The sequence below is a fragment of the Bactrocera oleae genome, chromosome 3, assembly GCF_042242935.1.
Source record: "Bactrocera oleae isolate idBacOlea1 chromosome 3, idBacOlea1, whole genome shotgun sequence".
NCBI classification, from domain to species: Eukaryota; Metazoa; Arthropoda; class Insecta; order Diptera; family Tephritidae; genus Bactrocera; species Bactrocera oleae.
The window spans coordinates 35,948,352-35,972,648 of NC_091537.1; the positions used below are offsets into that span (position 1 = coordinate 35,948,352).

Below are 24,297 nucleotides of genomic sequence, written 5' to 3' on the forward strand. Positions count from 1 at the left end.
TTCAAGCAAATAATTGATCGTGAATTCAATTGAACTAATATTGAAAAATTCTAACGTTTGCGAAATTGTCTCCAAGGTCAAGCCTTAATATCTGTAAATGCGTTTCAAGTGACAAATGAAAACTATCCGAAGGCGTTAGAACGGTTGAAGGTACGGTATGATAACAAAACACTAATTTTTTTTGAAAGGAATAAATTCGTTATTTGATTTACCAGCAGTTATGAAACCAAATGGCATTGAGCTAAGAAGTTTAATTGATAAAACTTCAGCCATTTATGGTTCCTTGACATCGCTAGGCACCGACAGCCAAATATCGCAAGATATGCTTATTTGTTTAATTTTGCAGAAGTCTGATGAACAGACCAACAAAAAGTGGAAGGAGTCGCTAGATTTCAGAACGCAACCGTCATGGGAGAATTGCATAGCAGTTTTGGAAAGACACTGCCAATACCTGGAATCACTGGACAACACGCATGTTAGTACCTCGTCAACTGAAGGTTCTAATAAATACTCCTCTTCGAAATCAAGGAATCAACCACGAGGCTACACATTTTCCTGCTCCAACATAACTTGTATTTTCTATTTCAGTAACAACCATCAGGTTTTTAATTGCGAACGCTTTAAGTCACTAAACATTACTCAACGTTTCGAACGTGCAAAGAAAATTGGACTTTGCATCAATTGCTTATCAAAGGGACATCGAGTAGCCAATTGTCCATCATCACACCGGTGCAAGGTTTGTGCACGACAACACCAAAGTTTACTCCACCGCGGTTCTACTCCAGTCCAACAAAAACCTACTCAGGTATTTACAACACAAGAGGCATACACACAGGAATAATTCATCGTTGGATAACGTCATCCTTGCAACAGCAAACATTTTCGTTCGTGATGCATCGGGAAGCTACAGATTAGGTATAGCAGTGCTAGATTCCTGTTCACAGGTAAATTTTATCACAGATGATTTTTCGTAAAAGTTGCTTCTGCCAAGAAATAAGAAAACATACAGATTCAAAGCATCGGTTCATCGTCAACAAATATTAAATTCAAAACCTCAAGTCGCAAGTCACTGGCTTCGAACTTCCATTGACTTTTTGTATTACATCGCACATTGCTTATCAACCAGATCCTGAAATCAATATTTTAACATGGAATATTCCACACAATATAGCGCTCGCTGATGAAGAATTTTATATACCAAAGAAAATCGAAATGTTGCTGGGTACAGAAACGTTCTTCAGTCTTCTATCTGTAGGCCAAATCAATCTGGGATCTAATTTACCCATTTTGCAAAAAACACTCTTAGGCTGGATTGTTTACGGACGCTACAAGACGTAAAGTAAAAACATATCTAAACTATCTTGTTAATTTTTAGCCAATGAATCTTTAGATGTCAAATTCGAAAAGTTGTGGAAATTGATTGACAGAGGCATGGACTTGTGAACAACAGAGTTTCGATCACATCTACAATTCAACTGTGTCAAGAAGACCTTGCGGCAGAATAGTTGTCAAATTACCCTTCAAGGATGATCCGACATGTTTGGGCGAGTCATATACTACGGCATTGAGACGATTTAATGCACAAGAACGTCGATTAGCCAAATCACCACAATTGAAAGCACACTACGTTGAATTTATGAGCGACTACGAGAGTTTGGGTTATATGAGCGTTGTAAAAAATCCAAACCTCAGCAAACCGCATTATTATATACCACATCATTGTGTGCTAAAACCAACAAGTACAACCACAAAGCTTCGAGTTGTATTTGACGCTTCCAGTCGAACCACATCCCAAAAATCATTAAACGATATTCAGATGGTTGGCCCTACAATTCAATGCGAACTTTTTCTTCTTTTTATTCGTTTTCGATTCCACAGGTTAGCACTCACTGTCGACATAGTCAAGATGTATCGCCAAGTATTAATGCACGAAGATGATCGAAAGTTCCAGTATATTCTGTGGAGGTGTTCACCAACTGAAGATATTCGCACGTATCAACTAAATACTGTAACGTATGGAATAGCGGCTGCACCATATCTTGCTATACGGAGTTTTTTATATCTAGCTGAACAGCATTCAGAACAATTTACAATTGGCGCAAAAATCGCGAAGTCATCATTCTACGTAGACGACCTACTCTGTGGTGCTGATACTCTAACCGAACTTGCACAGATAAAGCAAGAGGTAATACAACTGTAAAAATTAGGACAGTTTAAATTAACAAAGTGGCATTCCAATTATCATCAATTCAGAGAAGACGACTCTATAAAGGATCTAAACGTAGATACATCCACCACTAGTACACTTGGACTAAAATGGAACCAAAATCTTGATTGTTTTATTTTTTCATTCGAAGCAAAACTAGCACGGACTGGTCGACTTACAAAACGTTCCATATTTCTGTTGCATCATCACTTACGACCCACTTGGACTTTTAGTTCCTGTTATTATAACATCAAAAATTTTGTTGCAAGAAATATGGCTACTAAAGTTGAATAGGGATGTATCTGTGTCACAGAACATCGAATTTGCTTGGAAAAAATTTCTTAACTGCTTATCGGATCGAATAAAAGTGCCGAGGCACTGTTTTTCGACAGATGTGGAATCTCTTCAGATACATGGTTTTTGTAACGCATCGATTCGTGCATATGGCTGCGCAATATATACTCGCGTTCTCAACAAATGTGGCACTACTACAACCATTCGCCACATCACTGCGAAGTCCCGAGTGGCACCCACCAAAAAACAATCGTTACCCAAATTAGAACTTTGCGGCGCTCTTCTTCTTGCTCATCTTTTAGCAAAAATTAAACCAATAATTTCTAACAAATCTTTAAACATTTTTCTTTGGACAGACTCACAAATAGTATTACATTGGCTTAAGATGCATTCTGCAACACTTTCGACTTTTGTTGGTAATCGAATTTCGGAAATTCAAGATTTAACCAAAGGCTCCCATTGGAGACATGTACCAACGCATTGTAACCCGGCGGATGTTGCCTCTAGAGGATGTACTGTAAAGGAACTTGCTAATTCAATATGGTACACCCGACCAAAGTTGCTATACGAAAACTCAGATAAATGGCCAAAGAACAGCTGCGATGATATCGACATGGAAGTTGTCGATAGGGAGAAGCGAAAATCAGCATTCAATACAATTGTTAGCACCAATTACATTTTGGAAATTGTGAATCAGCGGTGTAACTACACCAACAGCCTTCGATTAATAGCTTGGATGTTCCGCTTCATCAATAAATTTCGACATGGTGCTAATCTGAATGACTCATTAACACTTTCACCACAAGAGTTACATCACGCCTTTCTTTGCATAATTTGGGATATCCAACACATACATTTCGCTAATGAAATTCATCTTTTACAGAAAGAGCTTACGATAAATGGCCCGTTACGTTATTTAAATCCTTTTATCGAGTATATCGAAGGTCGATTGGAATCAGCAGATATTCCAGAAGAAAGGAAACTGTTGCCAAACAAATGCGAATTTTTTGTGCATTACGTTCGTCATCTACATCGGAAACACTACTATGCAGGAACAAAGGCACTCGTAGCACTGATAAGACTTCAGATTTGGATAGTCAATGCGCGCGATTTAGCAAGACGTATCGTCAGATTGTGCACTCATTGTATACGCTACAAGCCAAAGTTGATGAACCAAGTAATGGGACAGTTACCTGTCGAGCGATTAACTCCATCTCGTCCTTTTGCGCGGTGCGGTATTGATTTATTTGGACCAGTCAACGTATATTTGCGTATTCGAGGCAAAACACCTTATAAAGCGTACATTGGGATCTTCGTTTGTCTAGCGACAAAGGCGGTTCACATCGAACTAGTATCGGATCTATCCATGGACGCATTCTTAGCGTCATTGAAGCGCATGATTGGAAGAAGAGGTCTACCCTCTGACATCTTTTGCGATAACGCAACAAATTTTGTGGGGGCTTGCAACAAACTAGCTGAATTAAAGTTATTTTTATTTAAAACCGAAAAAAAGATGCAATTATAAAATATTGTGCTAATGAATTTATAAATTTCAATTTTATTCCTCCAAGAGCACTTCATTTCGGCGGTATTTGGGAGGCATCAGTCAAATCGGCTAAGGGTCACCTCAACCGCACCACCAAAATGCAAGACGCACAGCTGACGAACTAACAACAGTCCTGGTTGAGATAGAAGCTGTATTAAATTCTCGTCCAATAACACCAATGTCATCGGATCCAAGTAATTATGAAGTATTAACCCCGGGGCATTTTATTATTGGCAGTTCACTTAGGGCACTCCCAGAGCGAAGATTGTCAGCTAACACCAGCAACGTACAACGATGGAATCAGGTCACAAGCATTAAACAGATGTTTTGGAACAGGTGGTCAAATGAATACATCAACGAACTTCAAGTACGATCAAAGTGATTTACGGAGCGACCAAACATCAACAACAACTCAATGGTTATCATCCATGAAGACAACTTACCACCACAAAAATGGCATATTGGAAAAGTTATAAACTGTATTCCAGGAAAGGACTCTAAAGTGCGTGTGGTGGACATTCGAACAACGAAGGGAATCATTTGGCGACCAATTCACAAGCTAGCCCTTTTACCTGTTTGAAATGCCTGTCATATGTTCTATATATTTTTGCTATTTCTTGTTCTCTACTTATTTGCCTAATATTCAAGGGCAAGCATTAGAAGTCATTCACCTCATTGCAGTTAATAATTGTATTTGCATTGTGTACATACTTACATATTTATTGCTTGCTTGCGCTTGCTTTGTACACTTATGCTACCGCTATGTTTTCGTCCACGCAATTATTGTATATGAATATTTGTTTGTGCACATTAGCTAGTCCCATTTAACATGTAGTAAACTTTATATGTAAACAGCCTCTTGCAATGCTGCGGTCCCATTTTTTTTATATTTCTCTTTTGTTAATAACTACATTATATACGAAGGAGTAATAGAGTAAAGTATGTACTTGGGTTATTCTCCTTTTATAAACTGTTTTTATATAACTTACATACTTATGTATATATGTAGTAATAGTAAACGAAACTATGTACTTAGCGGAAATTATGTATTGAACGGTATTGCAATATTGCTTGGAATATTTTTTAAGGAGAAGAATTTTGCGAATAAAGTTAGTCTAATAGCTGACCACACATAGCATCATTACTCGGCCCTTTGTATTTTATCGCTGTTACAACTTCGCTTAAATATTTCGCTTTTTCGATATTTGCGCGGCTACAAAAAAAGCTTTGTAGCCCTACAAAGTTGTAAACTCGAATATCGAGCAATAAGTGTTAAGTTGTTGGAATTAGAAATAAAGATAAGTAGCCATTAAATTGGGACTTTTATTTAACAATCCAGTGATCGAACTCAAGAGTGACTTACAGTTAGAAGATTTATCGAGAAATCCGTTACAATTGGTGTCAGCAATGGGATTGTCAAATAAATTCCCAAGGAGACAAATATTCGAAAATGGCCAAGTTTAACGATGAATCTACAACTGAAAAAGGAGCTGGAAAAACGTGGTTTAGCCAAAAAACGGAGTAAAGTCCGAATTACAATCACGGTTGCGAGAGGCCATGGAGGCGGAAAACATTAATGTTGAGGAATATGTTTTTCAATTGGAATTATAGTAAGAGACGACAAAGATAGAAGAAAAGGGAGAGACGCGCTCATCAAACGCTATGGACATAAACATGATATTGGCTGCAATGTCAGCGCAAACGTCATCACCTCTGCCAAGGAAGGAAGCACCGCCATTAGTGTACATAAGCAACGACCTTTGTATGAAATACATGATATCCTCAAGATTTTTTGGTTAGGAGATATGTAATCGGTCCGTTAATCAGGCTTATATCCCCAATTTCAGTCAAACTTATTGTATGTGCAGGTGAATTTATTGCACTCAGATAAAAATGTGGAGTGTCAAGGTTTAATGTATCGCATTCATTTTACTAGATCGCAACACCTCCTGCTCAAATGTTCGGTCGTTTTTATTTGACGACAAAAGTGAAGTTTGATATGCTAACGTTTTCTTCCTTGTCTAACAAAGTTTCGGTTAACAGCACAATGTTTGATCTTCGTATCACTGCATCTGTGAGATCCTGAGAATGAGCTCGAAGACTTTGGCAACTATGGGTGTATATCATTGCTGTTGCAGCTGTCCGACCATGATAAAGACGTAAGCCGTCATTTGCTGTAGTTATCCTAATAATCGTTTGATAATAGTTACACGTGTCAGAGCGACATACTTGTATACTAAGAATTGCGACAGTTTTTTATCATACTCAAGTATATGTGGTGCCCTGTGCCGTACGTTGCGTTCGCAATCCTAAGTAATCAGTTTATAAGTAACTTAAAAAATGCAACTCTGTCACATATTGTAACAAGAATTAATAAAGCTACTGCTTCTTCCCTTTTCATCGTCAACTCTCAACCAACACGGACGTACCATCTCCTCCATCTTTACATAGTGTAGCGAACGCGAATACCAGAGCAAATATGAATCAACGATACACTGCCAGAAGCAACTAGACAGCGAATTCGTAGTTGTCAGAATGTTCTAGTAGCGAACTTTTGTTAAAGATTTACTATATAAAGGCTGCCGGATTGTGCAGCATGCACAGTACTAATTAGAGTGTTGCCGAGTAAAGAGCAATTAAGCTACAAGCAATAAGTTTGTTGGGTCAGCGATTGAGAACCAATGCATTATACGGTCATTTGTTCTATATATTTTTGCTATTTCTTGTTCTCTACTTATTTGCCTAATATTCACGGGCAAGCGTTAGAAGTCATTCACCTCAATGCAGTTAGTAATTGTATTTGCATTGTGTACATACCTACATATTTATTGCTTGCTTGCGTTTGCTTTGTACACTTATGCTACCGCTACAAAAAAAGCCTTGTAGCCCTACATTTTTTTGCGCCCATCGTGGGGCACGAGTGAGTTTTTTGTTCTTTCGCAAATCATTTCGGAGTGTGGTCAGTATAAGACTGCATCGTTGGACATTATCGTCATTGGAAATTACCGACATTGGACTTTGTCATCATTAAACTTAGTCACCGTTAGAAGTCTTTACCATTGGAGTCACCAAGATTGCTCGCACAAAGCACAGCACACCAGTTTGCCACCACTAAGTCTCGTCGTTATCATTGCCTGTAGCTCATATTCGCATGTTCGTTGCATACCCACACATAAGTATAACTTTTATAAATTTTGCGGTAAAATTAACTAATCACTTATTGCTTACCTACTAACTAGAAGTAGAAGTATTGTTATTTAAAATAATTTTGAAGCCTCTATAAAGCACATACAAGATTCTGTTCTGCAATGTCTTTGGACGAGCTAAGACCACAACGCGCCAGCACAAAGAAAAATATTACGCGCATTAAAAATATCATCGACGCCAGCTTGCGACCAGGTGGAAAGGCTCTTTCAGCTGCGGAATACAAATGCCGTTTGGGCATCCTGGAGTCCTTTTTTAAGCAGATTCTCTCAATTCAAACTGACATCGAAAGATTGGATGCTGATGATGGTGGACGTGCTGACCTGGAAGAACTTTACATCACAACTAAATTGGTTATCCAATCGCAACTGGCAGAAGATAACAACGTTTCACTTTCAGATACAACTTGCGTGGTACAATCAAGTTCAAAACTTTCACCACTTCAGCTTCCTACGTTTGATGGCAAGTATTCAAATTATCAAAATTTTATCACCTCGTTCAAGCAAATAATTGATCGTGAATTCAATTGAACTAATATTGAAAAATTCTAACGTTTGCGAAATTGTCTCCAAGGTCAAGCCTTAATATCTGTAAATGCGTTTCAAGTGACAAATGAAAACTATCCGAAGGCGTTAGAACGGTTGAAGGTACGGTATGATAACAAAACACTAATTTTTTTTGGAAGGAATAAATTCGTTATTTGATTTACCAGCAGTTATGAAACCAAATGGCATTGAGCTAAGAAGTTTAATTGATAAAACTTCAGCCATTTATGGTTCCTTGACATCGCTAGGCACCGACAGCCAAATATCGCAAGATATGCTTATTTGTTTAATTTTGCAGAAGTCTGATGAACAGACCAACAAAAAGTGGAAGGAGTCGCTAGATTTCAGAACGCAACCGTCATGGGAGAATTGCATAGCAGTTTTGGAAAGACACTGCCAATACCTGGAATCACTGGACAACACGCATGTTAGTACCTCGTCAACTGAAGGTTCTAATAAATACTCCTCTTCGAAATCAAGGAATCAACCACGAGGCTATACATTTTCCTGCTCCAACATAACTTGTATTTTCTATTTCAGTAACAACCATCAGGTTTTTAATTGCGAACGCTTTAAGTCACTAAATATTACTCAACGTTTCGAACGTGCAAAGAAAATTGGACTTTGCATCAATTGCTTATCAAAGGGACATCGAGTAGCCAATTGTCCATCATCACACCGGTGCAAGGTTTGTGCACGACAACACCAAAGTTTACTCCACCGCGGTTCTACTCCAGTCCAACAAAAACCTACTCAGGTATTTACAACACAAGAGGCAGTCGCGCATACACACAGGAATAATTCATCGTTGGATAACGTCATCCTTGCAACAGCAAACATTTTCGTTCGTGATGCATCGGGAAGCTACAGATTAGGTATAGCAGTGCTAGATTCCTGTTCACAGGTAAATTTTATCACAGATGATTTTTCGTAAAAGTTGCTTCTGCCAAGAAATAAGAAAACATACAGATTCAAAGCATCGGTTCATCGTCAACAAATATTAAATTCAAAACCTCAAGTCGCAAGTCACTGGCTTCGAACTTCCATTGACTTTTTGTATTACATCGCACATTGCTTATCAACCAGATCCTGAAATCAATATTTTAACATGGAATATTCCACACAATATAGCGCTCGCTGATGAAGAATTTTATATACCAAAGAAAATCGAAATGTTGCTGGGTACAGAAACGTTCTTCAGTCTTCTATCTGTAGGCCAAATCAATCTGGGATCTAATTTACCCATTTTGCAAAAAACACTCTTAGGCTGGATTGTTTACGGACGCTACAAGACGTAAAGTAAAAACATATCTAAACTATCTTGTTAATTTTTAGCCAATGAATCTTTAGATGTCAAATTCGAAAAGTTGTGGAAATTGATTGACAGAGGCATGGACTTGTGAACAACAGAGTTTCGATCACATCTACAATTCAACTGTGTCAAGAAGACCTTGCGGCAGAATAGTTGTCAAATTACCCTTCAAGGATGATCCGACATGTTTGGGCGAGTCATATACTACGGCATTGAGACGATTTAATGCACAAGAACGTCGATTAGCCAAATCACCACAATTGAAAGCACACTACGTTGAATTTATGAGCGACTACGAGAGGGTTATATGAGCGTTGTAAAAAATCCAAACCTCAGCAAACCGCATTATTATATACCACATCATTGTGTGCTAAAACCAACAAGTACAACCACAAAGCTTCGAGTTGTATTTGACGCTTCCAGTCGAACCACATCCCAAAAATCATTAAACGATATTCAGATGGTTGGCCCTACAATTCAATGCGAACTTTTTCTTCTTTTTATTCGTTTTCGATTCCACAGGTTAGCACTCACTGTCGACATAGTCAAGATGTATCGCCAAGTATTAATGCACGAAGATGATCGAAAGTTCCAGTATATTCTGTGGAGGTGTTCACCAACTGAAGATATTCGCACGTATCAACTAAATACTGTAACGTATGGAATAGCGGCTGCACCATATCTTGCTATACGGAGTTTTTTATATCTAGCTGAACAGCATTCAGAACAATTTACAATTGGCGCAAAAATCGCGAAGTCATCATTCTACGTAGACGACCTACTCTGTGGTGCTGATACTCTAACCGAACTTGCACAGATAAAGCAAGAGGTAATACAACTGTAAAAATTAGGACAGTTTAAATTAACAAAGTGGCATTCCAATTATCATCAATTCAGAGAAGACGACTCTATAAAGGATCTAAACGTAGATACATCCACCACTAGTACACTTGGACTAAAATGGAACCAAAATCTTGATTGTTTTATTTTTTCATTCGAAGCAAAACTAGCACGGACTGGTCGACTTACAAAACGTTCCATATTTCTGTTGCATCATCACTTACGACCCACTTGGACTTTTAGTTCCTGTTATTATAACATCAAAAATTTTGTTGCAAGAAATATGGCTACTAAAGTTGAATAGGGGTGTATCTGTGCCACAGAACATCGAATTTGCTTGGAAAAAATTTCTTAACTGCTTATCGGATCTTTCACAAATAAAAGTGCCGAGGCACTGTTTTTCGACAGATGTGGAATCTCTTCAGATACATGGTTTTTGTAACGCATCGATTCGTGCATATGGCTGCGCAATATATACTCGCGTTCTCAACAAATGTGGCACTACTACAACCATTCGCCACATCACTGCGAAGTCCCGAGTGGCACCCACCAAAAAACAATCGTTACCCAAATTAGAACTTTGCGGCGCTCTTCTTCTTGCTCATCTTTTAGCAAAAATTAAACCAACAATTTCTAACAAATCTTTAAACATTTTTCTTTGGACAGGCTCACAAATAGTATTACATTGGCTTTAGATGCATTCTGCAACACTTTCGACTTTTGTTGGTAATCGAATTTCGGAAATTCAAGATTTAACCAAAGGCTCCCATTGGAGACATGTACCAACGCATTGTAACCCGGCGGATGTTGCCTCTAGAGGATGTACTGTAAAGGAACTTGCTAATTCAATATGGTACACCCGACCAAAGTTGCTATACGAAAACTCAGATAAATGGCCAAAGAACAGCTGCGATGATATCGACATGGAAGTTGTCGATAGGGAGAAGCGAAAATCAGCATTCAATACAATTGTTAGCACCAATTACATTTTGGAAATTGTGAATCAGCGGTGTAACTACACCAACAGCCTTCGATTAATAGCTTGGATGTTCCGCTTCATCAATAAATTTCGACATGGTGCTAATCTGAATGACTCATTAACACTTTCACCACAAGAGTTACATCACGCCTTTCTTTGCATAATTTGGGATATCCAACACATACATTTCGCTAATGAAATTCATCTTTTACAGAAAGAGCTTACGATAAATGGCCCGTTACGTTATTTAAATCCTTTTATCGAGTATATCGAAGGTCGATTGGAATCAGCAGATATTCCAGAAGAAAGGAAACTGTTGCCAAACAAATGCGATTTTTTTGTGCATTACGTTCGTCATCTACATCGGAAACACTACCATGCAGGAACAAAGGCACTCGTAGCACTGATAAGACTTCAGATTTGGATAGTCAATGCGCGCGATTGTTGATGAACCAAGTAATGGGACAGTTACCTGTCGAGCGATTAACTCCATCTCGTCCTTTTGCGCGGTGCGGTATTGATTTATTTGGACCAGTCAACGTATATTTGCGTATTCGAGGCAAAACACCTTATAAAGCGTACATTGGGATCTTCGTTTGTCTAGCGACAAAGGCGGTTCACATCGAACTAGTATCGGATCTATCCATGGACGCATTCTTAGCGTCATTGAAGCGCATGATTGGAAGAAGAGGTCTACCCTCTGACATCTTTTGCGATAACGCAACAAATTTTGTGGGGGCTTGTAACAAACTAGCTGAATTAAAGTTATTTATTAAAAGATGCAATTATAAAATATTGTGCCAATGAATTTATAAATTTCAATTTTATTCCTCCAAGAGCACTTCATTTCGGCGGTATTTGGGAGGCAGCAGTCAAATCGGCTAAGGGTCACCTCAACCGCACCACCAAAATGCAAGACGCACAGCTGACGAACTAACAACAGTCCTGGTTGAGATAGAAGCTGTATTAAATTCTCGTCCAATAACACCAATGTCATCGGATCCAAATAATTATGAAGTATTAACCCCGGGGCATTTTATTATTGGCAGTTCACTTAGGGCACTCCCAGAGCGAAGATTGTCAGCTAACATCAGCAACGTACAACGATGGAATCAGGTCACAAGCATTAAACAGATGTTTTGGAACAGGTGGTCAAATGAATACATCAACGAACTTCAAGTACGATCAAAGTGGTTTACGGAGCGACCAAACATCAACAACAACTCAATGGTTATCATCCATGAAGACAACTTACCACCACAAAAATGGCATATTGGAAAAGTTATAAACTGTATTCCAGGAAAGGACTCTAAAGTGCGTGTGGTGGACATTCGAACAACGAAGGGAATCATTTGGCGACCAATTCACAAGCTAGCCCTTTTACCTGTTTGAAATGCCTGTCATATGTTCTATATATTTTTGCTATTTCTTGTTCTCTACTTATTTGCTTAATATTCAAGGGCAAGCATTAGAACTCATTCACCTCATTGCAGTTAATAATTGTATTTGCATTGTGTACATACTTACATATTTATTGCTTGCTTGCGCTTGCTTTGTACACTTATGCTACCGCTATGTTTTCGTCCACGCAATTATTGTATATGAATATTTGTTTGTGCACATTAGCTAGTCCCATTTAACATGTAGTAAACTTTATATGTAAGCAGCCTCTTGCAATGCTGCGTTCCCATTTTTATTATATTTCTCTTTTGTTAATAACTACATTATATACGAAGGAGTAATAGAGTTAAGTATGTACTTGGGTTATTCTCCTTTTATAAACTGTTTTTATATAACTTACATACTTATGTATATATGTAGTAATAGTAAACGAAACTATGTACTTAGCGGAAATTATGTATTGAACGGTATCGCAATATTGCTTGGAATATTTTTTAAGGAGAAGAATTTTGCGAATAAAGTTAGTCTAATAGCTGACCACACATAGCATCATTACTCGGCCCTTTTTATTTTATCGCTGTTACAACTTCGCTCAAATATTTCGCTTTTTCGATATTTGCGCGGCTACAAAAAAAGCTTTGTAGCCCTACAAAGTTGTAAACTCGAATACTCGAAAACATTAATGTTGAGGAATATGTTTTTCAATTGGAATTATGGAGAATTTAACGCAAATTTCGACACAATTTAAAAAGCATGATGCACGTATAACCCAGCAAATAGCAGAGGTGTCATCACAAATGTTGGCACAACAATCCCAATTGTCCTCGTTTGAAACGCAGTTGTAAACACAGTTGGAAGAGAAGTTCGCAGCGCGAGATGCACGCATATCAGCACAGATGACTTCACAAATAGCAGAAGGGTCTCACTGATTTCAGAAGAACGTGATAAAATTCAAACTGAAGTGGATGAGTTGAAAGATCGTCTCCGCACAATTAAATCGGCCAATTACGTCAACAGCTTCTGCCAAGGTAGAACCGCCATCCTTTGATGGCACTGTTTCGTTTCATGTTTTTAAGCTTCAATTCGAATAGACGGCATCTTCTGATAATTGGAACGCTGAAGATAAAGTAGCTGCATTGTTCGTTACATTAAAAGGACCTGCAGCGGCGATATTAGAGACCATTCCGAACTGCGAGGCGAGTAGTTATGAAACGTTTGTAGGGTGCATTTGAAAGACGGTATGGTAGTGAGCACAGGAAGCAGATCTTCTTAATCGAGTTAGAAAATTGCCGCCAGAAAGCCAATAAGTCTCTGTAGGAGTTTTCTACAGAGATTGAGAGGTTAGCTCACTTAGCTTATATACATAAGTCCGTGGAATACATCGAAAACACAAAAATTCAGACCTTCGTCCATGGAATACGAGATAATACTACACGCTTCGCTGCATTAGCATGTCCATAATTGACGTTAGCGGAAACCGTTTCGTATGCGCTGACACAGGAAACACCATCTCTGCTTAGCAATCAAGCATTTAAAGCACATAAAGTAGAAATAGAAGAACACATATGAGAGAATCAATTACTTGAAAAAATTTACAATTTACTTTAGAAAAATCTACAGAAGTGCGTAAGAAAAATGATGGTGTGGTTAAACGTTTCAACTGCGGTAAAAGTGGCCATATTGTACGCAACAGTAACCACTTCAATAATCCAGGTGGACGTAAACGCAAAGCTGAGGAAGATCAACCAAATGTTTAATCCAACCCATCGTTAAATCGTCATTAAAGCGAACTAGCCGAAAAGGTCACGGGCTGGCTCCCGCAAGCAAATTCCATGTAATCTCCATTTCACAAATAAGCACGAATACGTGTAACGTTACCGTTAGTGAATGTGTAGACGGCAAAAAGCGCATACTGACTGTGGATACGGGCGCATCACATTCCATAATTCGATCTGATCTGAAATCGTAATTGGAAAGGCAGCCGTGTTACACAATTTTATTAGTGAAATTTTATAGTGAAAGATATCGTCGACGAAGTCATAATTGGAGTAGATTTTTTAACACGAAGAATAGGATTATGACCTATACAAATATGGAAATGCCACTTATGTTCGGTTACGATAATAAGTACAACGTTAGACGAGTAATAACAATAGAACGCCAGCAGATTCCACCAATGTCATAAGCAGTTATTTGGGCAAAAATAGATGGAGACTATTAGACAAACAAGTTGTGGGTAGTTGCAGTCACAAAAGAATCTACACCAAACTTACTTGTAGGCAAAACCCTCGCTATGACAAGACAAGATAAACGTGTTCCAGTAAGAGTACTTAATGAGTGCAAGGTACCAATCAAACTCTTCAAAGGAGCTTTATTATGGTAGTGTCAAGAAATTGAGGCCTTGAAAAATTGTGAAATAGGTATTGAGAAAGATTCCATGGACAAAAAAGACAAATCGAGCAAAATTGACACATGGACCGAGGAACTACAGCCAAACCACCAAAATAAGGCTAAACAACTTCTTCTCAGATACTCATTAATATGTGATAAAGACGATGACAAACCAGGAAGAACCAAAGTTGTGAAACATTTTAGTAACACAGGTTATGCAAGACCAATTCGCCAGGCTCCTCGAAGCGTAACTTTAGCAAAACGAGAAGTTGTAAGCCAAACCATACGTGAAATGAGCGAAAGCGGCATAATCGAACCATCAGAGATTCCATGGAGCTCAACTGTAGTACTCGTTAGGAAGAAAGATGGCAACATGAGATTCTGTGTGGTATATAGATGGTTAAATGATGTAACGAAGAAAGATAGTTATACACTACCTACTTGTAGAATCGATTACACGCTGGACTCGTTATCAGGTACAAAATGGTTCACAACACTTGATTTGAAAAGTGGTTACTGGCAATTGGAGGTAAACGAAGGACACACAAAAAATACGGCTTTCAGCGTTGGAAATGGTCCATGGCAATTTACCGTAATGCCCTTTGGATTATGTAACACTCCTGCTACCTTCGAGAGACTTATGAACCAGGTATTAAAAGAATTACACTGGAAGACCTGTTTGGTATACCTCGACGATATCATCGTGTTGGGCAAAAGCATCAATGAACACCTGAAGAACTTGGAAGAGGCTTTCCAACGGATAGCTAGCGCTGGTCTAACGCTGAAAAGAAGTGTTCCCTTTTTAAAAAGGAAGTAAGCTACTCAGGACACAAAGTGACAACAGAAGGTATTTGCACAGCTAATGAAAAGATAGATGCAGAAAAAGATTGGCCCACTCCTAAAAATTTACATGAATCGCGGAGTTTCCGTGGACTGTGTACTTATTTTAGACGATCCGTTCCAAATTTTGCCAGCGTAGCTAGTAGCCTTAATGAACCCACGAAAAAGAACTGAGTTTTTGAATGGAATAAAAAACATGAAGTGGGTTTCCGAACTCTGTAGAAACGGTTAAGTACTGCGCCAATGTTAGCATACCCGGTCCCAGGATCAGCGTTTATTTTGGATACGGATGCTAGTGGATTTGGATGCGTTCTATCACAAGTCATTGATGGGCATGAGAAAGTGGTTGCGTATTATAGCCAGACCATAAGCCAGTCAGACAGAAATTATTGTGTTACTCGGAGGGAATTACTGGCATTGGTGAAGTGCATCAAACATTTTCATAAGTACCTTTATGGTCAGGAACCCAGAAGGACAGTTGGCACGGTAGATTGAGAGACTTCAAAGTTACGACTTCTCTATAGAATATCGCAAAGGTATTAGTCATGGAAATGCTGATGACAAGTCCCGCCGTCCATGTAATTTAGAATGCAGACATTGCTTCAAAGCTGAGGCCAAAGAAGACATTATAGATGTCCAATAATGACTATAATATCAGACTGGGCGCCGGAGGAGCTACGAAAATGTCAGCAAGAAGATCCAGATTGAAAAGTGTAATACATGAAGTGCAGATAAATAAACGTCCAACGAAAGAAGAAATTGCTGCAGAAAGCCCAGTCGCAAAGGATTATTGGGCACAATGGAATAGTTTGAAGTTAGTGTCTGGCTGCTTGCATCGCGTATGGGAGAGCGAAGATGGGCAAAGCTCTCGAGCTCTGATGATTGTTCCGAAAGTAAGAATTCCCGAAGTTCTCAATGAGCTGCACAACGGTCTAAGTGGAGGACACATGGGTATCACAAAAACCTTTGAAAAATTAAAACGAAGATTTTATTGGGTTGGGTTGGTTGTCGTCAATCAGTTACGGAGTGGATCGCCAATTGTGTCAAGTGCACAGGTGCGCCGCTTGAGCGAGTTGCTATGTATGTAGCTGGTTCATTTCCTAACAGTAAATTAGGAAACAAATATGTTTTGGTAGTCATGGACGATTTTAGCAAATGGCCAGAGATATACGCAATTCCTAACCAAAATGCAGGAACTGTAGCGGGTGTATTCATCAACAATTGGGTATCGAGATATGGTGTTCCAATAGAATTACATTCTGATAAAAGGAGAAATTTTGAATCAGCTCTAATACAGGGGATATGCCAGACTCTAGGTATCCGGAAAACCGGTACAACAGCACTACATCCGCAGTCCGATGGCATGGTGGAACGATTCAATTGAACTTTGGAAGAATATTTGAAGAAAGTTATGGACAAGTATCAAAAAGATTGGGATACCCATATATCCTTGTTCCTGATGGCTTATCGGTCTGATGTACATGAAACAACGGGGCAGACTCCAGCAAGGGTAATTTTTGTCCATGATCTTCGACTACCGATTGGTTTGAAATTTGGTATTAACGCCAACGGAGAAAGGAATGCTAAGGAATTCAACAGCATCCTAGAAGATGAGATGAGGGATATACATGCTATGGTGAGACAGCGCACCAATATTATGAGCGATAAAATGAAAGCTAAATACGACAACGCAATAAACTCTGGGGGTTTTATTGAACGCGATTGAGTATTGTTATATAACCCACAACGAAAGCAAGGGTTATTTGCCAAATTACAGTGTAATTGGGAAGGACCATACCAGGTTATTAAACGACTCAACGATGTAGTGTATCGCATACAGACCATTGGAATACCAAGGAATAAAATGAAGGTGGTTCATCTGGAACGGTTTGCAGCGTTTGGTACCGCAAATATGTCTAATCGGGACGATCAGACTTAGGTGGTGGGCAGTGTAGCAAATACGAATACCAGAGCAAATCAGAATCAACGATACACTGCCAGAAGCAACTAGACAGCGACTTTGTAGTTGCCAGAATGTTCCAATAGCGAACTTTTGTTAAAGATTTACTATATAAGGGATGCCGGATTGTGCAGCACACACAGTATTAACTAGAGTGTTGCCATGTTAAGAGCAATTAAGCTATACGCAATAAGTTGTAAACTCGAATATCGAGCAATAAGTGTTAGGTTGTTGGAATTAGAAATAAAGATAAGTGTATAGCCATTAAATTGGGACTTTTATTTAAAATCCATTGGTCGAACTCAAGAGTGACTTATAGTTAGACGATTTATCCAGAAATTCGTTACAATATATATAACTTCAGAATAAGTGCTTCCTTGAGATTTATGTATAGTGATTGCACAAGCACAAAGTAATGGTATACGAGGTGTGTATAAAGGAAAAGGTGAATTTTGATTTTTCGCAGGCCATGTACAATTGATTATCGATATTTTTTTTTTATTTTATTTACGTATGTGATCGTTTCACATGGATTATTTTGTTATTATTGAGAGGTATTGTAGCTGCTCTTCTACGGATTGGTACCGCTGTTTTACTAATTTGATTTGCGTTTACATACCCTGCACCTTTTTTGTAATTTTTGTAATAAGATTGGTTTATCTTTAACAATGGTATTCCATGCGGACAGCGAGTGTTTTCTTCTTCAGCTGTGCAATATCTCAATTCTATCAAATCCAATTAATCATTTTCAAGTCGTTCACCGTTGCCAATTTCGGGTAAAATTTATGAAAATTGTTGATTGGCCTGCCTTATTACTTGTACTAATTCGAAATTTTAAGACCTCTCCACAAGAGTGGTTCAAAAATCTTCTGTTTCCCTTGCTTGTAGATTGGTGTAGCTCTAATTGGCACCAAAGTTGATGTTGTACTATCCAGTACTTTGTTTTAAGCATTCATCGATTTGTGTAAGTAAGTCCGCGCCAATCATACTTACTTCGTCAATTGTTACTACTTTAACATATTAAATAATGCTCGATATTGATGAGCTACTTCCACACTTAATAGAAGCAATTTTGAAAGTGTTATTTTTAATGATATGTGTACCGTGGTACCATGAATAGCTACGGCAGCTTTACCAGTTGAAGGGCATGTAATGTATGCATTACAATGACCGTCATAGATGGTGAAGCGATTGTAATTGTCCCTTATAAGTTTCATCACAATTGTTTTAACCTGAAATCGAATATCGGAATTCATGTCTATATTGTGATTATTGAATAACTGTTGAAATGGATCGGAGTCAGGAAATCTGTTGGCTACGGCTTGATCTTCTAATTCATCATCATGGTTCTGATATATTCTACATAAATCTCGACAAATTGTTATAGTCTTTTTAATGTCGAGGTTGGATTCAAACTCTTTTCTATGATTTAAAAATCGATTACTCATGATATATTGTAACAGTCATTTAAGTCTTGTCCCATGTCATAATTGCAATAACGAATAATGTGATGTTTTTTCCTTTTTTCGTAAGATCTATCAGAACCAACACCATAATTTGCAATAAATTGCGATAGAGTTACCATTTCCAGTTCTTCATGCATTTTTTCATACTTTGTAAATCAATCTTCTTTCCAAATATCAGTTCAATTATTTCCAATGGCCATCTCATTTAATTCTTTTTGGGTTTTTTGTGTCCTTTGTCGATCAACAGGCCAAACAGTAGAAATATTGACAGCTATATACCAAGCAGATATACATACGCCATTTAGCACATTGATGCCAAAATTTCTTGTAATTTCGACGATGTCAAATGCTGGGTGTTCATATATACTTAGAATAATTTCACGTTGAAGATGGCTTACTCCTCAGTTTGTTTTGTTGACATATTCAGCTGAACTGAACTCAATGTCAAAGTTTGATTTCATTATGTTAAGGATAAACGGGTTGAAAAGGTTCTGCCATTTTTCACATGGTTGATGGTTTACGAGGACTCTGGGCCGTTTGAAACTAGCTCGGAGTGAGTTGTAGTACTGTTCATCTGAAAGTATATGACGACACAAGTGAAGTTTGATATGCTAACTGTAGGGCTACAAAGCCTTTTTTGTAACCGCGCAAATAACGAAAAAGCGAAAAGTTTAAGTTAAAATATAAAGGGCCTAATAATGACGCTATGTGTGGTCAGCTGTTAGACTAACTTTATTTGCAAAATATTTTCTTTAAATAACATTCTAAGAAATATTTTAATACCGTTCAATACATAGTTTCCGCTAAATACATAGTTTCGTTTTATATGAGTGCATATATACATACTTGTAAGTATATAAGTTATATACCTTTAACAGTTCATAAGAGGAGAATAACCAAGTATAAGCTTAGTACATGTTAAATGGGACTTAGCTAGTAGCTGTGCCCAAACAAATATTCATATAATTGCGTGGACGAAAAATAGCGGTAGCATAAGTGTACCTAGCAAGCGCAAGCAAGCAAATTTGTATGTACACAATGCAAATACAATTATTAACTGCATTGAGTTGGATAACTTTTAATGCTTGCCCTTGAATATTAGGCAAATAAATAGAAAACAAGAAATAGCAAAAAATATATTAGAACATATGACCGTATATGACGTGGTCCTCAATCGGTTATCCCACTCTAACGTTCTTATCATTGTCTAACCAAGTTTCGGTTAACAGCTCAATGTTTGATTTTCGTATCACAACATCTGTGAGAACTCGAAGACTTTGGTAATTAAGGGTGTATATTGTTGATCCTTTTCTTTGTTGAATAAAATCAAGCATTTTTTAATCAAAAGTTTCTAAACAATTCAACGAAAGTCTTCGAAATTCATCTTGTATATATACCATTGCTGGTGCAGCACTCCGACCATGATAAAATCATAAACCGTCATTAGTAGTTATCCTTAACCCTTCGATACTAGTTCCACGTGACAAAGTGAAATATAATAAGAATTCCGACTGTTTTTTATCATACTCATATATAACATCAGAATAATTACTTCCTTGAGATTTATGTATAGTGACTGATAAGCACAAAGTAATGGTATATGTGATCGTTTCGTATGGATTGTTTTGTTATTAATTCTAACCAGGCGTGACTTCACATGCAGCATCGCAATCAATATGCACTAGCTTTCTCACTGCACCGTTTTCTAAACCATCTGTCACATCGATATTTGTAGTTATCACATAAAACACACCTTTGACAAACACGGCTTCCTATGGCTGTCCTGAAGTATCAATGACTGGCGTTTTATGGAGTTTGCAGATGTGCATCCAATATAAATATCTTTGGCAATAGAGAACAGCATTTAGCATTTGAAATTTTGTTGCTATATTCCGCAACAAATTGGTTCATGTATTCCATGTGGACAGCTAGTGTTTGCTTCTTCAACTGTGATAATTTGTGTCTGTAAAGCATTTGCCAGCCACATTAAAATGTGTGCATGTGGACTCCACCGATATTAGAACTCGATTCTCTTGAAGTAATCAACAGCATAGTAGCTGTCAAACGGGCTAAACGTATTTGACTGTAAAACACCTAATAAGATATAGACTAATTTATTGAAATAAATGGCATATGTCACAGCGTCTTCAATAACTAGCCTTTACTATCAAAAATATAGTTGGTTTGCCTTACTGTCTTATCATAGCGAAGAGGTCTTTTTTACGATTAATCCAATACCACGTAGAGTTGAGAATCGATCACGGAAACAAGAGATTAGTTTTGATGCAATTGTTGATGTATTGATTCGAATTGGTCTTCGTTCCATAACAGCGTTTGCTGTTGAGCAGTAGAGTAGCTCTCTTCAATGGAAATATGTTCACTGACATCCTCTTGGGAAGTAGCAGGAAGAATTATCTCGTTATTGAAAAATGACTGATCTTATGTATGGCATATTGTATACTTGTACAATGGTAATAGTGACAAAAAAACCAACTAAACTCTTATTGTACTTTTATTTATTATGCCGGGTAAAAAACTCAATTTGTGGATCTTCCTACTTTTTATATGTACATTTATACAGTGATCATCATCGATGTTTCTTGGCAGACGTTTAATCATTATATCCACTGAAACGGGAACATTTATGACTTGTCCATAGATACCGTATTGATCGTTAACGTGCCGAAGTCTCCTAATTTGCATGAATGGAATACGTCTCTCAGTAACCATATCCACCAGCGGTAAATGATCAGGAATTTTGGGATATTTGAATCCATTGTAGACAGACATAACTGGAATATTTTTCCTTTACAACGATAATGAGCAAGCATTGCAAATCATTATATCATGCATAGATATATTGGGTAATATTATTAGTTAAATTTCTTCATGCTTAGACGACGGAGATTTCAGAGCAGCTCTAAACCACAACCTGACACAAACAGTGCAGCTGTGTTCAAATGAATTGTGAATGAAGTTTGTTATAATTTCCATGTGAGATTTTGAATGATTATCAACATAAGGCACTTAAGGTGCCTCCGCACGTGCTTCATTTATACCATTATTAATTCCCAAAGGGCCAGGACTATGCCTTAGATCGCCGACCGGATGGTTAAAATTGTCGATTTGTGGATTAAACGGAGTAGAATCGTTAACAACGTATATGTCATTTAACGTATTACTAATTGACGGTTCACTATTTGATATTGTTGCAATTACTTTCTGCAAATATTTCCGTTGTGCTCTACACTCTCGACTCCTCTGTGCAGATGTTTTTGCTGTGTTTTCTTGATTAAATTAATCATTATGCACAATATATATCTCATCATCTAGCAGAGTACTTATTAAAGCTTCAGTTCCAATTTGGTATTGTATTTTAGCATTCTAGATTCCCTACAACGTTCGGCTGATGTTTTTGTAATTTTCATTTTCAGTAAATTGCTCGTGTATTGTATACAAGATGTGAGGGCAAATATGATTCTTAGTGAAGGAAGTCAGCTTGAGCAGTAATTGATCGATGATTATAATCATTTTGTAAATTTGGAATAAATCTTGACTAAGAAAATATTCGTGAAACTGAAAGCGATTATTGAACCGCGAAATATCTTCAATTGTATTTGCCAATGGAGATTGCACATTGTTAATGTTTAAAAATTGGTGTCTAAATATATTTCATGCCATACATTGCTAGTATCGGTCGCATGATACCAGCAAAAATGAAATGCCAATATTTTATATTTTGTTGTGTAAACTGCAATTTAGCACAGTAATATTGAAAACATAAATTTTATATTATATATGTATGGTATTGCTCATATTTGGTTATTGAATTAGTTAATAAACATTGTTCAACAATTATTTAAGTCTTAAAATATAAAATCTTATATTTTCAAAAAAGACATTTTTAGAAAATAGTGTATTTCCACTTTTTTCATCGTCCACATACATCATCGTCATCATACAATTTTTAAACGATTAACGAGCTCAAATATTCGCTATATCAACTCAAACATACCCACCCGGCGCCATTTCGAGAATGATTATTTAATTATAAAATATTAAATATATTGATTTATTAATTATTTTTATAAATGATATTTGAGTGCTATTTTATGCTTCTGTTGGTAAAATAACATTAGATTTGTTAAAGCAGAGAATGTTAATGAATAGAGAGGACGCATATGTTAGCTGCTCTAAAATGTAAATTACGATGAGGGAATATCGAAAACGCGCAAGTTCGAAAATAAGACCCTATCAGGGAATGCAGCGAACTTCACCACTCTATAAAGGAACCAAACAAAATGTACATACATACATATACACAGATGTTCTTTGGCATACACATAAATATAAATCAAAATAATAAAAGGGAAAGTAATTGGCTTATGAAAAGAAAATGTAAATAATGAGGGAAATAATAATGAAAATAAAAAATATCATTAAATAAAAAAGGTTTATAAAAATAAAAAGTACGTGTGGCGCTCGGGGACATCCGCAGTAAGGCTATTGTATAGAATTTTTTGATTAACTTATGCAAATATAATTTAAAATTTTATTTATCTATGCAGAATGTTTTTTTTTTTTTGATATTAAATCAAGTTACACTTTTTGAGCGTGGTGATCGATAAGAAACAAATTTTTTCTTTTATTAAATAAATGAGAAGTTAATATTGCTTAAAATATTTTATTTTTATATTATCTTACTATACATGTAGGTTTTCCCCTGCGGGTTTGGGGAAAGAATATGCCCGCGGCAAGGCATGCCTGTCGTAAAAGGCGACTAAAAGCCAATATGCACTATGACTGTTATTATATTCTTTGCCCAGTAATATCAGCATAGTATGTGGAGTGATAGTGCTATAATACTCAGCTTGAACTGATATTAGAAACACTTTAAATGAAAAAGCAAATAAAAAGACATTTGAAGTTCAAGCGACAAATGTCACCAGTCATTTGAGTAATGGGTAGCTCAACTGGCAGTAGTTTAGGCTACGCAGTCTGACCGGAGCCTTTCCGGTACCACGGGGAGCAGAAAGCCCTTGGACTTCTGTTCAATCTGCTCATTGGGTTCGGCCCTTTGGGGAGTATCGTGGTGGCTGTGGTTTAAACCTAAATGCTGGAAGAACTGAATTTTCAGTTCGAAAAAAGAAGTTACACAAGTAACTGGGTGCCGTACCCGAAAACGGAAGAGGTTTTAGGTCGGCCTCGAATCATACCAAGATGGTAGTGTGGACCCAGACACACTGCCACTGGTATCCAAATAAATACTTGCATAAGCTCGTTTTGTTTGGGGCGCTGATCAACGCATTGTAT

General features: G+C 37.4%; 1 protein-coding gene across 5 annotated transcripts in view; it reads right to left on the reverse strand.

Annotated features, from left to right (window-relative positions):
• fusl (fuseless) overlaps window positions 1–24,297 on the reverse strand; it is a 223,379-nt gene that overhangs the window by 149,425 nt on the left and 49,657 nt on the right. The window lies entirely within an intron of this gene.